Genomic DNA, 25,379 nt, shown 5'->3' on the forward strand with positions numbered 1-25,379 from the left:
ACCAAACATATTATCGTCCTCTCTGTCCTCTGTCGCCGACTTTATGGGAAACCCGCTCTGATCCCGCACTGAATCATTAACCCCGGTCAAATGACACTGTGCGCCTATCTTTTAGGTGCTTGCCTTTTGTCGCAGCGATGACTCTCCCATCTTCTTTGTATCGTCAATGTTATGATAGAACTTTGGATGGTCCCATTTCCTGAGTTGGGGAAGCCATTGGCCTTGGCGAAGTTCTAAGGTCACATGAAAAACAACTTTTAATTCCTTATTTGAGCGATTGTTAATATGGAAATCCTTAATGTGCAACTGTTAAAGTACTCAGGTATGCCTGAATGTATTACCTTAAACATGATAGTCTTGCTAGCATGTTAGCATATATGTTGGAAGGAACACTGTTGTTTTAATGAACAATGGTATGACAAAGTCCTAACATTTTCCCATAACTAAAAAACTTTTTCTTTTTCCTCCTATATTCAGCTTTTATTGTCCTGTTTGGTTCTACATTTAGGTTAATTGTTGCTCTACATGATAACAATCTTAAACATTACTTCGTACCCATAGTTTAATAACATCATAACAGATAAGATGTTGTAATGGAGTTTCATTTATTCAAAATACTTTATTCGGATTGTCCCATTTCGAGAGTTGGGAAAGCCATCAGCCTTATAGTATTTTATTGTACTCATGGCAATTATAATAAAACAAAACATGTACATTTTAAGGACTTTTTCTTTTATGTTGTAGCCCATTATGAGCCGAGATTAAGTAAGAACAGATGTTGTGAAAACCATCCCCAGTGACCAGACATGTATTCGCATTATCGTCCTTTGTGTTCCATCCTCTGTCGCCAACTTTATGGGAAACCCGCTCTGATCCAGCTCGGCTCTCCGGGAATCAATAACCCCCGGTCGAATGACACCGAGCACCTCACCCCCCCGCTTTTAGCCGCTTGCTTTAGCTACATTTGGTGCAGCGATGACTCTCCCATCTGGAGGCAGACGCAATAATGTTGTGGTAAAAATGTCAGTCAGAGAGCAGTGAATGTGAGGACAGGGGGGTGGGGGGGGGTGTCGAGGACAGGTAGTGAGTTGTGTAGTTGTGCAGTGCTGCTGGGCCGAGGGGAGGAGTGGGGGCAATTTATTGAAGGAAATGTATCTATATTCGCGTAGTGGCGCTGTGAAGCCGAGATCTCCATCGCGCGGTGATAATTTGCGGTTGTTAAAGTGACACAGTGTTGGTAGGCTGGTCGGGGCGAGGAATGTGGGGGCCAGACCTGACAATTAGAGCTCTGTATATCACACACACTCTCAAAGGAGGGGATGGAAGAGAGAGGCCGGGAGAGGTCAGGACACACACACAGAAATACACACTCAGGGACCAGGCTTGGGGAGTAACGGATTACATGTAAAGGGATTACGTAATCAGGATACAAAACATAAGTAACTCTATTCCCCTTACATTAAGAAATAATTGAATCAGATTACTGTCACATTTAAAAAAAACTTGGATTACTTGCAGGATAACATGAACATGACATGAACTGAACATGACTTTAATTAAATGTATTAAGTCAACAGATTTCACATTTGTATTTAGGTTGAATGAAAGCAAAATTATTATGTTTAAATAAACATTACTGGGTACAACTTAATAATATTGCTTTCTACTAACCTACAGTAATACAGTTATGTTAAATGTGTTGAAATAATATATTTAATTAAAGTCAACGTTTCAGTTTTTTCAGTGTAGATTGCCTTTACTAACTTTTATTCTTCTTATTTTAAATTGATTTTGCATTGCAGTAGTTGGACACCTGAATTATAAAAACAAAAATACAGTTTGTTTTTAATTCATATATTAAACTAAACACTTTTTGTATGTTCTACTATTCTGTTGGTCATTTAAGAGGACACATTTTTGATCCTAAACATCTTGGTTTTCTTCATATTGGTCACATTGTGTTACATAACACACTTATGTGAACACATTTGATATTTCTTTTTATTGTATTTATATTCATTTCATTTGATGTTGAGGCAATCCAAAAGCAAAGGAAAGTAATAATTACTTTTATATTGTGATAGATTATGTTACTGATTGCCTTCTCTTTACAGGTATGAGTAATTGTAATAAACTGTTTGATGGGTGCTGCACATGCACATAAACCCATGGCTCTCAGTGCAAACAACAGGTTAATGCATCATATAAGATCATTTAAATTCCTGCTCATTTCTAAGGCATGAGACTGATGGTGAAAAACCTTTCGCATTGTGTTTTTGAATCATGTTTTAGATCATTAACCATCACTTTGTTTGACACGGCCTGAGAGTAATATCATCTAATTGGACAACAGAGAGGGGCAAGCACATAATAAACAATTCAAGATTGCCATGCAGGTAAGAAATCTATTTCAGCGTCTCGCAAAAACATGCACATGCTTAATACGCTCACTTTATTTTCCCACCGAGCCTTTCTGGCGCGTTATCAGGCAAAACAAGAGTCGATATGTGTCTGCGATATGAAGGTGAATAATTGTTGTAATTAATGACCTGTGGGTATTAACCGGAGCCATCTGACGGACCTCCGAGGCTAATTCTAGGACCGGTATCGGGAGCATCATTCCAAACAGCATATTAAAACATTCTGGATTTTCCGTAGTTGTTAGATTTTATGCACAATATCTATCGGTGTGTTTGTTTGCCCTTGTGAATTCTCTGTCTGTGTGTTGTTTTCCACTCACGTCCAGCCCCCTACTCCTCTGTGACACACACACAAACCTGTCCAAAGTGTCTGAACTTATTTCATGTAAGATAGCCGGAACCATTAGCTTCCTGTGACCTTTTACCACTCTTTCTCTGCAGCAGTCACATTCCGCCTCATGTTTGTGTGTGTGTGTGTGTGTGTGTGTGTGTGTGTGTGTGTGTGTGTGTGTGTGTGTGTGTGTGTGTGTGTGTGTGTGTGTGTGTGTGTGTGTGTGTGTGTGTGTGGGACAGTGTGTTTGCATTTTTTAAAAAGTGCTACGAGTTCCTACATGTAGCTTCAAAAATACACTTGTAGATGTGTAGGTATCTACAGTCTTATGCAGAGTTAAATGTTAGTGCAGCTACACACGTACATAAACACACACACACCCACACACACACACACACACACACATACACACACACACACACACACACACACACACACACACACACACACACACACACACACATACAAAGGCATGTATTTGCAATGGATTTTCCTTTTCTTTTATTTGCTGTAATTGGAAAATAATTCAGGCAACGTCAGGGAGAATCGATAAAGAATTAATGAAAGGAGAGGGGGAGTCATTAAACGCAATAAAGAGGGAGAGGTTATGATGAAGATGGCATCATGGAGAGACACAGAGGAGACAGCCATTGGTGCATGTGTGTGTGAGAGGGAAATAAAAAGAGGGAGTGTGTGTGGAGCGATGTCGTAGAATAGCTTCCTTTTTTTTGAGCTGTAAAAAGCGATAAAAGCTGGATTAAAAGCACAAATGTGATTTATTTTTCTTTTGTTTTTTGGAGAGAAAATGGAGCTTCTGAAGGTGTGGTTTGAAAGTAGCAAATGAATATGTATTTTTGAACATCATTTCCATAGCCATTAATTAGGATCATGTACGTAAGACACCTTTTTATTATCATACCCTTTAATAAAAAGCCTGCCTGTTCTAGCGTTTCAGCAGCCGGTGTCACAGTCAATCATTCAAAAGGGTAATTATATGACTCTGTAACGCTAAAATACCTGCAGTCCCTTAATAGGATCTGAGCCATCGAGATTCAACCTTAAGCTTCCATCCCGGCCCCCTACCACTCATCTAAGCGCCGTAAAGCTGCCAGAGGAAACAATACTGCCTCTCCGCTCAGCACTGAGGTTAATGGCAAATGGGGCTATGGCTGCCGGTGATATTGTTGGATAAATGATTATTGATTAGCTAAAGGTTGAGCTAATCATTAGGCTTCATCCATTTTACGGACTCTCTCCGTGACCTTTTTGCCTGGCCCTCTTGGATCACCAGGATTTCTCCGTACGATGATTTGATCGCCTCGCAGATGGGCACAGGGGAGGAGAAAAGAGAGGGAGGGGAGGGGTCGGGGGGGGGAGAAAGAGGAAAAGCAAAGGCAGATTAGCGAAAGGGAGCAGTGAAGGAGCAATGGAGGAGGTGAGGGTGTAATGTGTGATCATATGAGGCTGATACGGACAACCAACGTGCATTATTTTCTTTGCTAAAATATATTTTCATTGCGTTTCACATAGTGGGATATCTTGGAAATGTCTCTGAGTTGCAAGCTAAGATTAAACAAATGTTTAAGAAACATTTGCAGGTCTTTGAATTGCAATTACATCATTCTATTTTGCAGCAGTTATTAATTCTTAATTTGAATTTATGTGTTCAGATGTATAGTCAAAATCATTCTCAAGGTGAATATCGACATCAGCAATCACAGGAATACTTTCACTTTCCTAAACGTACAAGTTCTCTGAGCTTGAATCCATATTGTCTGTTTTTGAATGAGTCACAATGTTGAATACTTGTATTTTATTGTGAATGAATGCGCTGCCCAAAATACCAATTTCTATCCCAAATACTGTAATAAACATTAAACATAGTTGGGAAAACTATGCTGCTTCTTACCTAGTTGAAAAAGCATGGTATAGTTGTATGTAATAGGAAACAAATATTAAAAAAAAAAATTAAATTCAAAAAATGGAACACATTATACCCTGAACCCCCTGATATACTTACTGTAGTAAAGATAATTATTTGTGTGGGGTTATGTTGTAACAAAAAACAAAGAACACCCATATTCTCATTTTTTGGGTTAATGGATCAAAGCATTTCGCCCTTTTTCCCTTCTAATTTTAAGGGATTGTCGAGAAAATATATGAATTCATTACTGTATGTCAAACCTCAAATCATTTAATTAATTTATGTATCACTGGTTAGGATTACAGAAGGTTGATGATATGTATCACCATTCAAAAACTCATATATTTTCAGGTCTAACACATACATCTGTAAATCCCTGTCTAAATTTAAGTTCCAATACATGATTTAATGTTCCCTGGCAGCTTTTCAATAGCAACATTCTTGAGTTACAGTGTTTTATATAAAGCTGAGTGTATAGGCTAAGTATTAGATACACCCAATGTGAAACATCCGCTTTGAAACCTTGACATGGTGACAAGGAAATGCCTCGCTCCTAACAGCTCTATTTATTGAATTGTAGCGAATATTCCTGGCAGCGGGACTTTAACCAAACCCAGACTGGAGCTCACATCTGCAGCCAATCAGCTCGGAGAACACCCCTCTGTTCCTGCTCGCCTTCCATTTACTCACAAAGTCCTGCACTGGAAACAGAATGTTTATTTGAAGTAATACTTTAGTCTGAACTACTGGTTGGAAATACGTTAGCATTTCTACATGCAGCATATGTGCAGGAGAATAATGACAAACATGTTTTCTTTTTCTTTCCCTCTGGTGTGGATTTTTTTGTCCAGTGGATTACGTATAGGAAGTTCACCTTTATTCAATATGACATGAATTGTGGTGCTTTTATGGGAACAAAAGGGATAACAATGAAATACAGTGTACAGAGCTGCATGTAAAATACAAATAACACACTGAATATCATTTCTGACCATTTTTATTGCCTTTTTTCCAACAATTCAACAGTTTATTTTTCAACCCTCATATTTAAGTTTGTTGGCTTTACAAGCTAGCTAACTTCTCCTGACAGACAGGCCTGATGTGCAGCAAACAGGGTTTTATATACAATTCAGTAATGCTTAAATTATACAGCCAACAATGACAAACACACACAGGCATGGAACTTGAATTAGCATTTAACCAGCATGCCCAAACAACTGAAAAACAAATAAAGAAAGCTTATTCAACAAATATGGACGATTGAACACACACATACAACCAAGGTTTGACATTATTTTGCAACATTGACAAATAGAACATTTTGTCTTCAGAATTAAAGAGCAAACCTCTACAACAAAAAAATAGTGTCATGTGCAGGACTTGTTTTTCAGCCATTGCAGTGACATGCCTGATATGGATTGGGATGTTGCTGTAAATCCACCAGTCTGGTCCATATTGGAATATTTCCACAACTATTGGATGTATTGACAAATCATTTTGTATAAACTCATGGTCCTCAGATGATGTCCTCAACTCGTCTTTGTCATCCATCATCACCAACATGAAGTTGATATATTTGTTTTTCGGTGAAATGTCAAGTATTGGTGGATTGCTGTGATTTGGTAGTGATGGTAACAATCTAGTTGCATTGATTTTTCTCAGGACATATTCTGCTCATTTTCAGTTTCATATTTGTATTCTGTGCCTCTACCCTGACATGTCTCCAGGCTTTAATGTTCAAAAAGCTCTTTGTTCTTCTCTTTATATCTCATATATTTGTGCTGCAGCACCTCTTTTTACCCCCTGTCTGAAACCAGAGCCCAGTCTTTTCTGATTGGTTAGCTTGCTGGCTCTGTTGTGATTGCTCAGAGATGTGTCTGCAATGTCCCGTCCCTTAGCTATCACGTAGAATGTGTTGGAGCGCTAGCCAATAGAAGTGCGATTGTTACATACAGTGATGTCATTATGATATAAACGACAAAGGAGTCCAATGGAGGTGTTTCCAGCGGGGGGGGGGGGGGGGGGGGGGGGGGGGAATTGTGTGGGAGAGAAAATGTTAGACTATTTACATGCACAAAAAAATCTAAATAACAGGAAAGGGAAAACCTCAAAACGCATAATAGGGCCTCTTTAGGTGTTAGCATGATTGCCTAGACACTCCAGTATTACAAATAAGTCCGATAGATTCTCGTAATCTTACCATTGCTGAATCCCTGTAACGAAGTTCCATTTTATTTGATTATATTCGAGATTCATTGTCCTCTAAGCCTCGATCTGGCACCGTGCTGAAAGTACTTTGACACACTGAGACTAGCTGATGATTCGGAGACAAAGTGGTGTGATCTCATTCTATATTGGTTTATTTCTCCGCGGGCTATTCCGTAGGTGAAAGTCAATTCATCTGCACTTCTTGTCATACCCTCTCTTTGCCAGGAGAAAATAAATCCTTCACATTCAGCTCACCATCTGAATATTGTCACTCTCTCCTTCCCTCGTCCTCTGTCCTATATTCCACCCCCCTTCTTTTCACCTCTTCTACCCCTGCCGTCTTTCATTTAAATATTTCATCCAGTTGTCTTGCGGCCTCTACGGCTTGCCAAGTGTCATCTAGATCCCAGGGCCCGACACTAAAATGGAGCACGGAAGTCATTTTTAGAGAGTGGATGTGTGTGAGGAAGAGGGGGAGACAGAGGGAGAAAAGGAAAAAAGGAGGATAAGCAGCAGCAGCTCTGCTGGGGTCTGAGACATCGGGCGGTGATAAGAAGTGAAAAGGTGGAAAAGACATGGGAGTGATAACTAATGTACTTCCTGTGTACTTCCTCCTCTCTGCTGTCAAACCCTCCTGCTGCCAACACATCCCCCCTCTCCTTCAGCCAAAAAGATATAACTGATGTGTGATGTGTGTGTGTGTGTGTGTGTGTGTGTGTGTGTGTGTGTGTGTGTGTGTGTGTGTGTGTGTGTGTGTGTGTGTGTGTGTGTGTGTGTGTGTGTGTGTGTGTGTGTGTGTGTGAATCATGGGTGATCTGACATGTGATGTAAAGGAGCGGGTGTGCGGATATGTACATTTACGTGTCTGTCGGACAAACTGACGGCTGATGTGGAGGTGTGTGTATGTGTTTTGTGTGTGTGTGTGTGTGTGTGTGTGTGTGTGTGTGTGTGTGTGTGTGTGTGTGTGTGTGTGTGTGTGGACTTACTGATGGGTGATGTGAAAGTGGGCTAGTGAGGGATGACATGGACAGATGTGGGGGGTGGTTGGGGTGAATGAAACTTCTACTTAGCAAAGAGGGATGTGTTCGCTCTGTTTAACCAATGAGTGTTTTTTCTTTGCACCAAAGTGTGTGTTTTTGTGTGTGCGTCTCTTATACCCCGTTAGAATGTTTTTGGTTCCGGTTGAGGTCGAAATGCACCAGATCATAATGAATGATCTCGCAAATCACCGCAGCCCCTGCAAGAACAAGGAGGAGGATGAGATTGTGACAAAGAGGGAAAAATCCGAGTCGTCCTTTTGCCCTCCGCAACACCGACTGCTGTTGTGGTTTAGATCGCAGCTGTGAAAACACAACGACAAACACGCTTTGGCTGTTAACACATTTCTGCCGCCGTTGTCAGGTGTACCTCAGCCCCCCCACCCCCCCACACTCACCTACCCTCTCCACATTGACTATGGCTGCACAAACCGTGGTGTTGAAGCGGTAAAATCACACCTACTGCACACTACATCATAAATATGAGATCATCGCAGGTGTCGATAAACGTCTTCTCCTGTCGTCGCTGTGTAGGTTCACAGTGTTTTATAAAAAGAGGAAAGATGTAAGTGTATTTAATAAAGTTATTTATACAGGCGTAGCCACTGTGGACACCTTGTCAGTTACAATATATTTATACTATCGATGTTAGTGTAGTATAAAACAGTGTTTTCTTGATGACTTTGTCAAGCATCATAATACTTCATAATTGCTTGTCATTCATATGGTATTTTGTTGTTCTTGTTATGCATTATACCATTTCTATAATGCATTCAAATGGGATAATAAGTTATGCTATGTGGTTATTGCTGAAATGACGACATTCCCAAAGTATAGGCAGATATTTTACACTACAAGCTAGTTATATTTCACTTTAAGTGGTCAGTGTATTTTGAGTTAAATATAAAAAAACAGGATTCAATCTAAATGTCTGGTAAACAACAGCAATTATTAGGTAGTATGATAGGATTTGACATTATGCTTTAAACTGTGTTATGATTATTGTTATAAAAAAGATGAATAACGAGCGCTTTTAACTACAACTATAGAGTGCTAGGAGCAGATTAAAACACAATTTAAATATGGAGGTAAGTGATTTGGGACCTAAAAAATATGTCATTATAGTTATTCTTTTAAAATGTTTTTAATTGGGTGATTCTGACCTGAACCCACACTCTGAAAAATATATAAGGCGTCAAAACCTTTCACATGAGAAAAAAAAAATCACAATTCAAGCCAACTCAAATGCATGTGATGACAATTTGTGTCAACCGACAAGTAGTCTGAGAATCACAGTATGGCAGTGTATTCATATAAATATTTCATTCATAAAATAATGTAGTTGAGTGTTTAGGAACATATCTCTCACGTCCACAACCCTATCATGGAAGAAGACATATCATTTTTCTTTCCTAATTTTCTTAAACTCTGTCATTCAGTATAAAGGCACAATTTGCTTATGATCAAGAATTTCAACAAAATAATTTTCTGAAATAATAATCAGTATCATGGTAAGTCGAATTTTTTAAGAATGTTTAAGATACGGAAAGATACATCAAATGCATTATACATGATTGGGTTGAAATGACTAAATCCTTAAGAAAAACGGCGAAACACTGATTAGAGCCTGCCAAATATCAGTTTATGATTAAGGGGAAACTTTAACATTACAGGACGGTCAATTATGAAGCACTCAGAATAAAAACGTACTCATGTACTAATATACATTCTAGAATTATACAACAAAAAGGGATCTTTAGGTAAACAATATTTTTAAATGTAGCTACAGTTCCCATCTGCAAACAATATCTGATTTTAATCATATTTTGCAACTTTTCTCACACCCACTCACTCCCTCACACACACACACACACACACACACACACACACACACACACACACACACACACACACACACACACACACACACACACACACACACACAAACACACACTCACTCTTACCCGTGTGCTTCTGTATGTATGAAGCTTCTGTTCCGCTTGCCAGGCTGCTCACTGACCCCTCCATGTGTGTGTTTGACCTTTCAACTCTGAGTTTCCCCCCCAGGAGAAAGGCCCTGCTCTCTGATGCACCTTAGTACATCCAAACACACAGACACACCAACACACACACACACACACACACACACACACACACACACACACACACACACACACACACACACAAATACTGATCCATCCTTTGAGTGTGTGGATTTAGCCTTGCGGGGCCGACTCAGGTCAGGCTTCTGGTCATTCACAGTAACAGATAAAAGGATATATCACTTCCTCAAATATCTGAAACCCTACGAGTGAGCTGCTGGACACACACACACACACACACACACACACACACACACACACACACACACACACACACACACACACACACACACACACACACTAGGCATTGAGCTCCTGAGTCCCCCGCTTAGCAGTTGATCCTCTCTCTGGGAGGTTGACACTTCAGAGGGGAAAGCCTTCACAAACTCCCCTGGACTACACACATGCTTAGTCCCTCCACGGAACGTATACAGTACACCATTGCAAGGGTCCAAAACTTTGGAGGCCTGTTCATGGTGATCTGCTGGTCAGCATCTGCTTACTGTCGAACACGCTGCTTCCTATTTCCCCGACCGTCAGTTATCACTTGCCCCTCTGACAGTCCACATCTTGATGTTTGAGGTGCGGGGCGACACATCGGAAAAATGTGGCCAGTGAACAATCCTCCGTGTCACCAAATGTCCTAAAGCTAGGAGCGCTCAGGAGAATTACTTGAGCGCATTGACCTCTCCTCTGCCCCCCCCCATTGAGGTAGGGGCAGATTGTCCAGCTAATTCAGATAGGCGTAGAGCAGACGTGGATGTCAAGTCAGCTAGCGTCTTCAGGGGGCCCAAGGGCACCTGACCGCCAGTTTGTAAGGGAGACCACTGCACCCCGGGGTGTCTGCATTTAACACGGTATCCTATCTACTGTTTGTGCAGAGGCGTGGACAAGCCTATAGATGTTGGTTCAACATCTATGGAGGGGGGGGGGGGTATGGTGTGGGGGAGGCGTGTAAACATACACACAATTCAAGTGCATGAAGGGCTGAAGCTTATTGTAACTGACATGTTTCTATCATGGATTTATTGTACGCTAGATAGGGGTGATTTATTATGTACTGTAACTCCTACTCAAGCATATTTCCTACAAATAGGAGTAGAAAATCTGAGTCTGATTTGATTTATCACATTGAGTTGATGGGTAACAAATTTAAGGAGAATCCAACATTTAAGTGCCTTCATAACAGCTGGACTTGACTCCCAAAATATATTCTCTTTTTCCACATTTACATTATCATAGGTAACTGCATAGACCATGCAATTTTCCAACTCATCAGACTTTTTAATGAAGCAGTGAAATCATCTGTATTTGTTATTTCTCAACTCTTGCATTCCGTTTTTTGGGGCCGGGGTTCGGTAAACGACTAGGTTGATTTGAAACAGGGGCTTTCAGATTACGACATTAGTTAGGACTTCATCTAGATGTAGCACAAAATGTGCAAAACCGTTTATGAAGTCGTTAATTATTGCAGAACATGGGGCAACAAGATGGCGAAATTAAGACAGACTTACCTCAAACAGTGCAATACATTCTGAACCTCATTCGCCTGTTTTATTCATAACATTCGGACATGGAAGTCACAGTCTTAATTTACATCATCATGAATTAACTTAATCTGTTTCCATTGCAACTTTTCCAACCTAGTCAAGCATGAAAGCTTTTAATTCAACATCTTGGTTGTAATTTATTTTCTGGGATTCCACCAAAGAATTGTCTTCCTCAAATTGAAAATGAGCATAACAAGAAGTTGATGAAAATGAACCTATTGTGAGCATACCACCGAGATGGTACATACAATACATTTCAATAAACTGTTCATTATATTATGACCATTAGGGTTTAGGTTCTCCGGTTTGTTTTTGGCTTAGTAGTAAATAAGTCAACCTTTCTGATATTTATTTAAAATCTTTACGAGACCTTTTATGCTTTACTAAATAAGCATTATTCATGCTTTAGTTGCCATGCAACTTATAGTGTAGTAAAGGCAAAGGAAATACATTGAGATTGAAATCTCTGGCAAATCATTGTGAAGACCTTGAGATACTCTAGATTGATTTATACATCGCTTATCATAACCCACCTCGCCCCAACCTACACAACCAATTTCTAATACTAGTTTGACACTCTAAGTTAAACCTCAAACATAAAAATAATCGCCACCAATCACTACAAAGATACATACTCAGCTTATTTCCTTAATCTGCAATTGTTTTTCAGTTGTATGCAGAATCAAACTTCCCTTGTGTCGCATCAGGGACTATTAGCATTGTGACAGATAACAAACACGCTCTCATTTTCTCTCTTGCTCTTCTTCTACTTTACTTTCTCTGTATCACTCTACCACCATTAAATATATCCATTGCTCTTCCTATTTAGCAGGTATCTTTTACAGGCTAGTGGTGGGTTGGAAGTGGGTGGGTGGAGGAGGGAGGCTTTGGCACAACAGCAGGAAGAATGTCAGAGTAAGATAAACACCGGGTGAAGCTGAAGTGGCTTTGGACTCGGCTCGAGCTGAAGTGACAAGAGTATCGGCCTGTGATTTGTATCCACTGTGTGGAGTGGCTCCCACGCACTCGCTATACATCCTGAAATATACGGCATTTGACTCCTGAGTGTTTCTGTAACCCGATATGTTTGTATAGCCAGCAATATCATAATAAACTGTATCACAGTGGAGCTGCTAATGGTAGGAAGTTCACAGAGCTAATAGTCCTTCTTCACATAGACATTTTGAATTGTCATATTAGGGAAAAGCACAGATGTAAAAGATTGAATTAATGATGGATGAATTCCATGTGCATTGCTTTGAGTTCAGGTATCTGATATTGTGCGTTTTTGCCTACTGTCCCTTCAACAACTTTTAAGTGGACCACTCTCACACTGTGGACCAAGATGTCATGGTCCTAGGCATTGCACATGAGGCATTTGGGATAGGATAGAACATCAAATACATACCTGCCCATGAGATTCCATTTCCATTGTGAAGCACTTCACAATTCTCTTTTCCAATCACATCATCATGTCTTAAGTTGCTCCAAAAGAAGGTAATGAAATAGAGCAAATCCCCCAAAACTAAGGATATGCTCCTGCAGAACCTCTAAATAGCAATGTACCAAAGATGACCCATTTAGGGACAAGCACCTTATGTGGTACCAAATATGCTATCCCCAAAAGACCTTAGATGGATCCAAGACATTGGAAACCATTTCGGTCAACTTTTTCACTGGCAGTCCATTCTTGAACTTTGAAGTTGCAAATGCAAAAAAAATCCTCCACACAGTGCACAGCTCTTTTTCACAGGACTTTAACTGGATGTTCAAAGGCCCAAATGTACTAAGTTGAATGCTTTTATGAAAAGGGGATCATTTCACATATTATACAGAGCACATGGAGCTCTGAGAGGTTTCTCCTTGTTCTGGAAATGGTAAAAGGAAGTATGTGATGTAGTAAAGACAAATATAGCATTGGGTCTTTGGTTGAGGTCTGCCTCATATCTGTCAGGACCAGGCCCGGCGCCGTGGGAGGACCAGGGAGGGCCAGGCCCTACCATTTGACACTTTCCCCTCCCCTGTTAGACAGTGAGTCTAATTCATCAAATATATCCTACGTCAAATACATTTGTTATTCAGACTTTTGTGATTTGTGATCACTCCACATTTAGACCAAACACTATTCAGAACAGATCACGCAATGAAGTTGTTCCGCGCCACACTGCTCCGCCACCTATTTTGGAGTTGTTATTACTTTGCATTCTGTAGCCTCCCATTTATGTTTTAAAGGAAAAAATGGATATCAAAAATTGGCTTAAAACAACTCAACTTATGAACGGATGGAATCAGATTTTCCAAAAGTAGAAAGGCAGCTATTTGTTCCTCTCAATATTCACCGTTAAATCAATCCTAAACACATCTTTCGTGGCATTCACCAAACTTTTCCAGCTTCACGATGCTGTACATGTTTGCCAAGGTTGTTGGTTGTTCTGTCTCCCCTGCACGCCATGCACATATTTCTGATACACAATTTGATTGCTCGCATGTTTTCACAAGTTAAACACAGTCTGCTTGAATCATACATAACTGATGGTGAGAACATCTGGACTGGTGTTTATCAATTTAACAAGCTGTAAGACGATCCAAGTTTAACTCAGTCACTTGTCTTTTAAAAACCGGGTCTGTTCTTGATTTGTCACCATACTGCGTCAGTGTTAACTGACCAGGTTATCGTTTTGTTGGCTTTCACTCATTGTCTGTGGCACATGGTCCTGATTGCCCAGTGTACTTTTTCTGGTTGAGGATAAAAACATAGCATTGTGCCCTTTTTTGCAAAACAACCACTTAAACAAACTTTTGCCAGATGTATGCGAATGTTGATACAAAAAAGAGCCAAAACTACCGGTGATATCACTGGTTACTTAGAGATTGCAAAAGACTATCTGATTGGCCAAGCCGCCCTGCTGATTAACGTTGGGAAGAATGCCCCAATGACAACTTTTGCCTTGGGTATTTTTAAATTGAATCGATGGAAAAAAGGTTCTGAGAACTTAAAAAATTGGGGGTTAGTGCGGGACAGAAACTCCCTCTGGAGGTTACTTGGGATTTCAGCCTTTGCAGACCATTTACATGCACACAAACCAATAACACACTACGGGAAAGGGACAAACTCAAAGACATAATTGGCCCTCTTTAATAATTTTGGAAGCCAGGAAAGCCTAGACCCCCCCACCCCCGTTACACCTTTAAGTCGCCTCAGAGTTTATTTTTTCAATAGCCCTTCATTTCCTCAATGCATTCACTTCTGCATTGTCCTGTTTTCTCTTCTCATTTGCTTACAATGAAGCTCTCTCTGTCTCTCTACCATCTTTCTTTCTTTCTGGAAGTGATTGGTGTGTCTAAACGAGGAGGGAGGGATGCTTGGGAGAGGCCCGACCATCTACACACAGCACATAATTAATAAAAGCAGCCCGTTCCAATTTAAGAGGCTGATTAATGCAACAGATACATCACAGCATGAAGTGGACCGTCTCTCCATCTCTCTCCTTCTCTGGTCTTGACAGCATAGAGACAGAGCATGGCATTATTAGGTTATGGCGCAGTATGCTTATAATACATCTTTGTAGACTGATTTTTTGGGGGAGATTTTTATATCCTATGTGTTACAGTTGCAATTACAAACGACTGGTAGTTCAGTGTTTGTTTGCCGTTATAAAAGTTGCTCAGTTTCGCATGAAGCGAGAATGACCTGATTACAACAATCTGGGCCCAAGAAGAGTGTGTGCGTGTTTTCCTTAAGCCCCGACTACGATCTGCAGTTTCCCGGCCAGTCAGTCACATGAATGGAGATGAAAAATAGCTCTAGATTTGGCTTCAAGTGCTGATTTACGGAGGTCTCTACTCCAATGTAATTCAATGCACCAGCTGCACAAACTGAAATTATAGTACCACAGTTTGGCCACTATGGAAATTTAACGCCCAAAGCACTTCCTTGCTTTATGCTGATGATACACCTATTTACTGCCATACTGCACACCTTGTAAAGACCATACAGGAGAAACTAAAAAACCCTACACTTTCAATTTCAAGATCCTTTCTACCATTAACGTTATTGTATGAACCAACGTAAGACTTTACATGAACAAATTATTAATAATGTGTGTTATCCAAAACAATTATCTCTACCCTTGACCCATTTTTCACCAAAACGTTGATCATTGGATGTTAGAATCACACCTGGGCCATCTCAACCAAAAAAAAAAAAAAATGATGAGCGAACCACATTTATTGCAAACCATGTGCTGAGCTTGACTTTAATTATTTGTATTAGTATATGTTTCAATATGACCTTGGCACAGTTGTATTATGTCACACACCATCGCCCACTGTCCCCCCTTTTTTTTATTTTAGTCGTTGCCGGTTTTCTAAAATTAAACAAAAGAAAGCATTGCCTGGGTAGCAACACCTTAATTTACAACTTAATGTGCTACTAACGCCATTGGATTTGGTGTATTAATAGCAATTGTTTACAACAACAAAAGCAGTTTATAGTTTTATCCTTCAATCTTAAATAAAAAAAAAAATCTGTGATCTCTGATTAAGTGAGTTTCACTTTTGGGTAATATAGTAAAAGTACTTTTTCAGCCATGTATAATAATGTACTTGCACACTTGTAGGTGTTTGCCAGGTAATTAATATGAACTTTTTTGTGAGATGGTTTGCTACTAAAAAATAGACTAAACATGTATGGAAACCTCAGATACACTTAGTACTGTTACAATAAATATTTAAACTCCTAATACTATTACAATACTGTTACTACGCCACAGATTTAATTAAGGAAAATAACTGATCAATAAGAAAAGTTAGGTTTAATTTTGTATTTAAATGTTTTGAGTAGAGCCGTGCATTTCAAGTCTGTGAAAGGTAAAACCCTGATCCTTATCTTCTTGCAACATGGTGCTGCAAATAAATGAGACAAAGAACTACAGGTAAATGCTCTTTTTTTCACTTTTAACAAGCAGCTCCCTGAGGCTTTCCGGGGAGCCCTGGTGGTCCCTGAACCTGACTTTGAGAAACCACTATTTTCGAGCAGTGTAACCAATGAAGTACAGTAATGGAGTGTAGTGGCCAGAAGTGTAGCTATGAAGTCTTCCCTAATGACTCTAGCACATGTGTGTCTGGCTTTCAGCCCTCTCATTAACGTCACTGGACACTGTATACTATGCGGCCATGTGTGTGTGTGTGTGTGTGTGTGTGTGTGTGTGTGTGTGTGTATGTGTGTGTGTGTGTGTGTGTGTGTGTGTGTGTGTGTGTGTGTGTGTGTGTGTGTGTGTGTGTGTGTGTGACGCTGCTGTTTGCCAATTTAGAAAGGCTTAGAGTGCTCCAGTGATCTCATCTCCTCTTAAGTTTGCTCACCCTGTGGCTGTGTGTGTTTTTCTGAAGACACACACACACACACACACACACACACACACACACACACACACACACACACACACACACACACACACACACACACACACACACACACACACACTTTACTGTGTACTACATGTAAAGGAATATACTTAATGCACAGGTGAGGGATGTTTTTCATTCTGCAGCAACTGGATGGAGTGTGTGTCGCCTACTTTATATAAAAGACAGGTTCCCTTTTCTTTATTTTTTCACAAAAGAGTAAATGTTTCTATTACTTTTCATTCCAGCTACAGATGTTGCAGCTTATGAATAAGCAAGACCTGTGTATATGTGTGTGTGTGTGTGTGTGTGTGTGTGTGTGTGTGTGTGTGTGTGTGTGTGTGTGTGTGTGTGTGTGTGTGTGTGTGTGTGTGTGTGTGTGTGTGTGTGTGCCTGCGTGTGTGTGTGTGCCTGCGTGTGTGTGTGTGTGTGGTAAACAGGGTGGTTTGCTCTGTGGAAGAAGGAATTTCCCCCAGCAGTCCCCATCAGTAATAGTGCCTGTAATGAGCTGCAGCTGTCAGCGTGGTTTCCGCACACACACTCGCGCGCAAAACACACACATGTACACAGCGAGGAGGAAGCAGTGACTCACTCAGCAGCGCGCCGTCACACTGTACGCTGATAAACAGTGTAACTCATCAGCCTTGCATCAGACATGAGACACAAACATTTCCAGAGAAATACCTACTCCTCCTAAAAATACCCCAGCCTGTGAATTTACTTTACAGTTTATGACTTTGTGGAACCGAAAACACACTGTTTGTGCTGCTCACTGAAAGATGCAGTCAAATGAGAAATGCTAAAAACACACTATTTGTGCTTCTCGCTAAGGCAAACTGTAGAACAAATTATTATCCTGTCTGTTCTGCTGACTTAAATCTATTTCAAAAGGGCATTTTGAGCATGCTTTTATGTACTTTTAAGAGAAAATGTGTGTGTCTCATAAATGCAATTAGAGACATATTTCAAGACAACAAAATTAGCTGACCCTTAGCCTCATTAGCTGGATAGTTATAGAAGCCACAGGAGCCGTGTCATGGGTCGTACGTGTGTGGATCTTTGCAAAAATGTGCCTGGTTGCAATCTGTTTTTCTCCCTTGTCCTCCACATCCTGAATTTACAACGCGGATGAAGGAAGCTAAAGGTGCTGTCATCGCCATTTTACTGCAGCTTTAACCCTTGTGTGCAGTTTGGGCACTGAGAAAAGGCAAAAACTGCTCAGGAAAACATGCTGTTTTTAAAGCTAGATAGGACTTTAGTAATTTTATAAGAATTGCTTTAGGTCTGTTACAGTACATGACTTCTGTTTGGGCCAAATGCTTTATATTTTCATAAGTTTTAGGTTTGTGATTGGTGTTGACTTTTTATAGCCCTACAACATCCCAAGTAGTGCATGCAAAGACAATGTAATGCATACCATATTAACAACAATGCCTCATGATCATGTAAGTACTTTTTGACCGCTATCAATTATATTTGTATATTTATATATTTGTATTTCTATAATATTTGTTTCCGTTTTTAATAAATATATTTATCGCGTTAATATGTTTTTCCATACACGGCATGGAAACATTTTTTTGAAACACAAAGACTTTACAGATAATTTGAAGAATTTTTGCAGTGTTGTTTGCATTTGAATCTTTATCTAGATATCTAATAGCTTTTGTTAATTTTATAAGAATTGCTTTAGGTCTAAATTGCATTAAAATACTTCAGTTTGCAGGATAATTTCATATATATTTTATGTCAGTGATTGGTGTTGACAGTACTTGTTATAGCCATCCAAAATCCCAAATAATGCATGAGAAGCCCATGTTATGCATACAACAACATGGTTTTATTTATTGTGATAACAATGCCTCATGGTCGTTTCAGTCCTTCAGACCTTTGGCAAGTGTGCAAACCCAGTTTTTTAAAGTTTAGTGTTGATATTTTGCTAGGGCGGGCTGTGGCATCCCAAATGGTGATTTGTGTTTTTCTCCAAGAGTTAACTTTCATTGTCTTTTACTGATATTTTATTTATGCAGTTTTGTTTGCAGGGTTTTAATAACAAATAATTTAAGCATTACTTGCTGCTTTTATTACATTAGTATGACCAATTTTGGACAATCACATGTTTGAGTTGTTTATTTGTACCTAGGTCGTGGAATCATTTCTGTTTATATGACATTTTAACCAGAACATAATCACAGGTGCAGGTTTATTATATCCCATAAACAACCTAATTACATTGTGTTATTGGTAACAGTACATAACACACACAAATCCACAGCTACTGATTCAGGTTATGCTAATGCCTCCCTACAAGTCACTGACCCAGCTGGCTTCCCAGCGAGTCAGTCTGCTAATTTACCTTTTTCCACCTAAAAACAAATCCTCGAAACATGGATACAAATTAATTAAGCCACCTCATACAGGTCCAGCTGGGACACGGCTTTTTGTTTTGACTGGCCTCGGCCCTCGTGACCTCTGCCAATTTTTTTCTCATTTCACTCTAACTTTGTAGATCAGACTTTAATTTTGAAGCGCGGACCTCAGGACAGTGATGAATAGGCTACATCAAGGAGGGCTTAAATTACCCCTCTCCCTGGTGGCAACACTGACCGCAAGGAGAGGTGTGTGTGCATGCATGTGTGTGTGTGTGTGTGCGTGTGCATGCGTGTGTGTGTGTGTGTGTGTGTGTGTGTGTGTGTGTGTGTGTGTGTGTGTGTGTGTGTGTGTGTGTGTGTGTGTGTGTGTGTGTGTGTGTGTGTGTGTGTGTGTGTGTGTGTGTGTGTGTGTGTGTGTGTGTGTGTGTGTGGTGACCTAGTAACAGCAGACAGAGAAAGAAAGAAGGCTGGTCAGCACTTGCCCTCTCAACCCTGCTAGCTCCGCAGCACACCCAACTAGGTAGAAAGGAGAGGGGTGGGTGGGGGTAGGCAGGGGGACACAGGGGAGAGGGGGAGAGGAAGAGAGAGAAAGAGAGCATCCACTCAATCTTTTCAGGCTTCTCACGTCAATGCGTTGTCTTGTTTTCCATGGGACTTTGTAACTTTTAAGGTTATTTGAGGAGAGACCAACCCTGGCCTCCTTTTTTCTCTCTACATGCAAATAGTGAACAGCAGCACCATCAGTGGAGAGTTTTTTGGCAATGGCCATTCAGATATCGACCAAACCTTAACACTACATAATAAAATAGTCTGTCTCAAACTGAGGTAGGAATGGCAGGGTGGTTTGGCAAACAGCCACAGGCACCGCCTCGAGCGGAGAGGAGGAAAAATCAAACACAGGGTGACAAAAAGCAGATTTAAGGGAGGCGAAAAACTACTTAGAAAACTTTAATTTAAAGGATGCCTGTGGACTTTTAAGCCTGTCAAGAACAGAGAGATTTTCTTTTGCAAATCTGGTTTGTACATGAATGTTTAAGTGCCATTTTCTTACTGATGGAGCAAAGCATGTAGAACATTCTTTTTTATCCTCAGAATGTATAGCAGTTAGTGATTTTTAAGACATGTTTTATGGAACCAAAAGAGTACAGAAAAAATCATCAAGCTTTCATTAACCTGTAAGCTAATATAGTGACATAATTTTTTGACTCATGTTGAACACATTTAAAGGGGTTCAGTGCCTGTGCTATACTTTAAGGGTTAGGGTACAACATTTATTTTTTCTTAATTCCCTGCGTTTTTTTCCCAGCTGCTCCGCGGACTGTCCCTCCCCCTGGCTCTTTATCCAGTCTACTAGAAACCAGTGTGCCGTGAAGCCGGTGCGCCACACCGCCCTCTCCAAGCCAACGTGATCATCGTAGAAGCAGAAAAAGGAGGAGGAAAAAAAGTAAATCGCGAATGGGGAAGAAGAGTGGTGGGGCTCAGAGATATATCACAGTAGTTGTGCTGTAAACCTCCCCCTGGTTCTACTGAAACAAGCGCATATATTTGAGGAGGAGGGCAAACATTCCGTAACAACAAAGTCCCTGCAGCTAATAGAATATTTTAAAGTCGCCTTTTTTGGTTTTATTTCTAGAGAGTTTTTGTTTGAAAGCTAGAATATGTTTTCTCTCAGAAATGTGACAATTTAGTGTGTAAGTCACCAAAAACATCTTTAAACAAGTCTTTAGTGTGATGTTTCAGTGCGTCTTTGCGCGAAATGTCCGTACTTTGGATGGTCTTTATGACTTCCCTCAAAGTCGGCTGTATAAATGCTGTTCAGTACTTTATAACAACAATGACAAAACGGCCGGATCGAAACTGAACTCACCCACTCAGTTCAGCGTGAGTGCCAAAGCCTTGCCACGCCGTGCGTCCGTGGAGAGAGCTTTTGAGCTCCGACTTGTGCGTAAAGACAGAAGCGGAACAAGGCACATGGGAGGTCCCAATTCCCTCAATAAAGCCCCCCTTACCCCAAACTCTCACACACACACCGGCCAGGAGCATACATAACTGACCTTTATGCGTAAAACAGGTTTCACACACACAGTAAATGGCTTCGCTCTCGGAGGCTGGAAGTGCACCGCTGGTGGGATCAATATTATAATTGTTTATGATTAACTTCATCACTTCGTGTACTAAAATCCCCAGCTCCTGTAAATATAATCTCTGGCTCAAACACTCATATATGAGTCATGCACACGCTTATTCCTCCACTTCCTGTGATTCCAGCGAACTCTAAGTCACCGCAGATTTATTGCTCCATATGATGCATATTGGTTTTAGAGGGAAGAAGTAAATGTGCTCATATGATCATTGCAACGTGAATGTCACAGTTCAATTAAATTAGTTTTAATATCAGTGAGAACATGAACACACACCAGCGCTATATAATGTCATATTTAGCTTATTTATAGGCCTGAGAAATAATAAAATGCTCTGACTTCGGATAATATTTTTGTAATGAATACGTTTTCTTGTGTGATAAAAATAGGACACTGATTTTAACGACGATTATTTATTTAGAAAACACTTTTCAATAAAAGAAAGAACAAAAGGAAACGCTCCCCTGCATCTTCCGCAAAGTTTACATGGCACAAAATGCATAAAAGTGTTTTTCATAATAACAAAAATTAAAATTAAATCAATTAATAATGAAGTTACCAATCCAGATGTGCAGTTTACTGGGTAATCGCACCAAGAATTGCAGCGGAAAACTCCTATTTTACAACTACATTTTCAGACTCTTCCATACATTTAGAGTTAACTTAATATTAAGTTAAAGTTAATTAAGCAGCTTTAGCTAATTTAAAACAGCGACTTACTTTTACAGATCTGTGTTTTGTAATTGTTTTAAGCTACTTTCCATCAACCCCTTTCACGACATGTCAGTGTTTGAAAAGTTTTACGCAAACGTTCAATATGATCTGTGTGCCTCACGTTTCTCTCTCTCTCTCTCTCTCTCTCTCTCTCTCTCTCTCTCTCTCACTCTCTCTCTCTATCACACGCGCGCGCGCGCACGCACATTCACACAGAGTTTGTAACCACCTCTTACATACTGCGCATCACTGACTCGAAAATTGTAGAATAAAACAATTAATACATTTCAACTTTCAAATCGTATAACTATTTTTAAGTTACACATATTGATCTACTTGGTGGAATGATGCTAATAAAGAGGAAATAACAGCAATGTAAATAAAGCTTTATGGCTTTGGTACAGTCATTCACTAGCTTGGTGTTGTTGACAATATAATATTCACTACTTGTGGACGAGTCGTAATTGTTTTTCCACACACCGATGGTTGAACACAACTCTGAACACTGCGCAGTTACAACCTTGTCTTCGTCATACCGATAGTAAGGTAAAAACTTTTTAAAAATCACAAAAAAGTGCATTTTGACTGCAATCCATACAAACATATCAGGCACACAAGGAAGGCATGCACTATTTAAATTGTTGCATTTAAGAGAAGAAAAACTGGCATTTTGAAACATTTTAAGTGTTGTTCTCCTCATCCAAACACGCACTTTTCTCTCTCTCTCTCTCTCTCTCTCACACACACACACACACACACACACACACACACACACACACACACACACACACACACACACACACACACACACACACACTTTGATGATGTCTGTCCGACTTTCAGTTCAGCAAGATTGGTAATAACACACCTGAGATGTTTCGATTCAAAGAGACCAGTGTCAACATTTGTGATTAAAACATAAATACAAATGTTTGGCCAAGTAAAAGTATACTAGTTTAATAGATTTGTGATAAGTTTGAAACATATGAACTGATACAGATGTTGTATTTCTAATGTTGAGAAGGGACAAATCGACCTCCTTCAATTTCTAATTAATAGCGTAAAAAAAGCGATACAATTTGCTGCTGACCGCTGATTTATTTGCCTCAGGATTTAAGCAGGTGAGCGTCCCTGTAATTTAGTTAATCTGTTTCATGAACTCACTCTCAATAACGCTGCCATGCTTTGCCTTGCTATGTGCATCTCTCACAAACATAATTAGGCCTATATTGCAGTAAATAAGTATATTCTCCACTGATCGCAAAACCCCACAGAGCCTGGCATGAACTATTCAGAAATGTTTCATATTGAGAAGATGTCCTTAGACACAAGTAGTTTTTTTTCCATTTATTGTAGACATTTTGGAACGAGAATAAAATAATACAAATAACTGTCCCTGCGAGAAACACAAAACAAAAAACAAAACAAAAAAAACACTCGGACTCCTATTTGGGGGAGAAAATGTGAGACAAAAAACACAGCGCGCTCTCTGACAGGCTTTTAAGAAAGTGGGCTGTGTCAATCAGAGCGCGAGGAGGCGCGGGCGCGTTGTGTGTGCGCGCGTGAGTTATGTTTGAGCGTACAGATGTGGGGTGGGAGGGGGATTGTACTATCGCAAGGCAGCCGTGTGTGTGTGTGTGTGTGTGTGTGTGTGTGTGTGTGTGTGTGTGTGTGTGTGTGTGTGTGTGTGTGTGTGTGTGTGTGTGTGTGTGTGTGTGACACTGATGGATGCGCCAATGGAAAGACGGACAGATGCTTGGGCGGATCTAACGGCATGCAGCGGCTGAGCGGCGCACACAGTCGCGGTGAGATTAGGGCGAAAACATCCTCGAATCGGCTGAGAGTCACCAACCTATCAATCCTTCCACCCGATCCCGGGGAAACAGAGGAGGAGAGCGGACACACTCCCTCCAGGTTTACCCGAGAAGCGACACCGGCTGATTCCTCACAGCAGATACGAAGAAGAGAGCCTTTTTCTCCGTTGTGAGAGGCGATGCGCAGTGGCAAGCACATCTGGCGCGGAGGAAGACGGGAGGTGAGAAGGAAAGATTGGTAACTCACCCCTCGTTGCTCTTCAGTTCAAGACGCCTTTTGTTTTCACCTCAAGGATCGCCTGACAAAAAAACACAGGAGAATATTTTTTTATCCACTTCGAACAAAATCCCCAAACTTTATCCCTCACTGTGAGATGAGGAAAACATCTCCAGAAGAACATGTCAACAACCTACAACTACGGATTTTTTTTAGCTTACCTGTGAGGGAAAAAACAACTTTAGTCCATTGAAATAACAGCGCTTTGGTGAGGTTTTTAATGTTGCGCCTCTCCGCTCACTTGAGGCGCATAGAAGGAGAGCAGTGTTGGGTTTGATTCGCTGCGTGGCTGATTTAAATAGCTCCTATCAGGCCACGGGAAGGAAGGGAAAAAAACGGGAGAAAAGTACCACCAGCGGCCAATAAAGTGTTTGGCAGAAGGCGCTAGAGCTCGGTGCGCTCCAGCCTGCATGCATGGAAGCAGCCTGAGCCCTTCCTCCTCCTCCTCCTCCTCCTCCTCCTCCTCCTCCTCCTCCTCATGTACATTATTACAACAAGGGAGACCCAATCAAGCACGTATCTCATCGATTCAGGCACACACACACGCACGCAGTTACGCGCACACGCACGCACCCTGGCTGTGTCCTCAGCGGATTTTTCAAAGCGCTCTCGGACAAAATATCGTAGCGGTGCGTATAGTGACCAGTCCCCGGCCGTCACCTCCTCCTCTTCCTCCTTCTCCTCTTCCTCCTCCTCTTCGTTTCTCCTTCGCTGGAGAATAACAAACTGAAAAAAGCAAGCTGCATGTGGCTTTCTCTTCTTCATTTACACTACCAAACAACCGGACTGGAATGGATTTTTATGAGATGCTTTCAGGCAGCCGGTCTTGTCTTTGAAATGCGTGTGATTACCGGGAGGGCTTCATGGAGGATCAGCCCGTAAAGTAAGTAAGATCAAGCCGCGTGTGCTTGTGAATCATACTGTATTTGTTAACCATCTGCGGTATTATGACTGACATTACGCGCATTTCAAGCTCCCCGATTAGCCTTTTTGGAATAAACGGGAGGCTAGAATAAGGCTGACAGAAAGAGAGGGGTGAGATAGAGGGAGGGTGAGGGAGGGAGAGCTACGTGACGCCTATCAGCA

The 25,379-nt window shown here is 40.7% G+C and overlaps 1 protein-coding gene and 1 long non-coding RNA gene across 2 annotated transcripts in view; one reads left to right on the forward strand and one right to left on the reverse strand.

Annotated features, from left to right (window-relative positions):
- LOC134862506 (uncharacterized) lies at positions 1 to 24,641 on the reverse strand. The gene is made up of 3 exons (XR_010165527.1): positions 24,455 to 24,641; positions 24,264 to 24,315; positions 1 to 233 (listed from the first exon to the last, which is right to left on the reverse strand). It is a non-coding gene; the product is annotated as an uncharacterized LOC134862506 (long non-coding RNA).
- The window catches only part of tshz3b (teashirt zinc finger homeobox 3b), a 40,675-nt gene continuing 39,911 nt past the window's right edge, over positions 24,616 to 25,379 (forward strand). The window contains exon 1 of the mRNA XM_063880469.1: positions 24,616 to 25,176. The gene's annotated coding sequence lies outside the window, so the exon portion shown is untranslated. The remainder of the gene's footprint in view (positions 25,177 to 25,379) is intronic.

This window comes from Eleginops maclovinus, chromosome 4 (assembly GCF_036324505.1).
Source record: "Eleginops maclovinus isolate JMC-PN-2008 ecotype Puerto Natales chromosome 4, JC_Emac_rtc_rv5, whole genome shotgun sequence".
NCBI classification, from domain to species: Eukaryota; Metazoa; Chordata; class Actinopteri; order Perciformes; family Eleginopidae; genus Eleginops; species Eleginops maclovinus.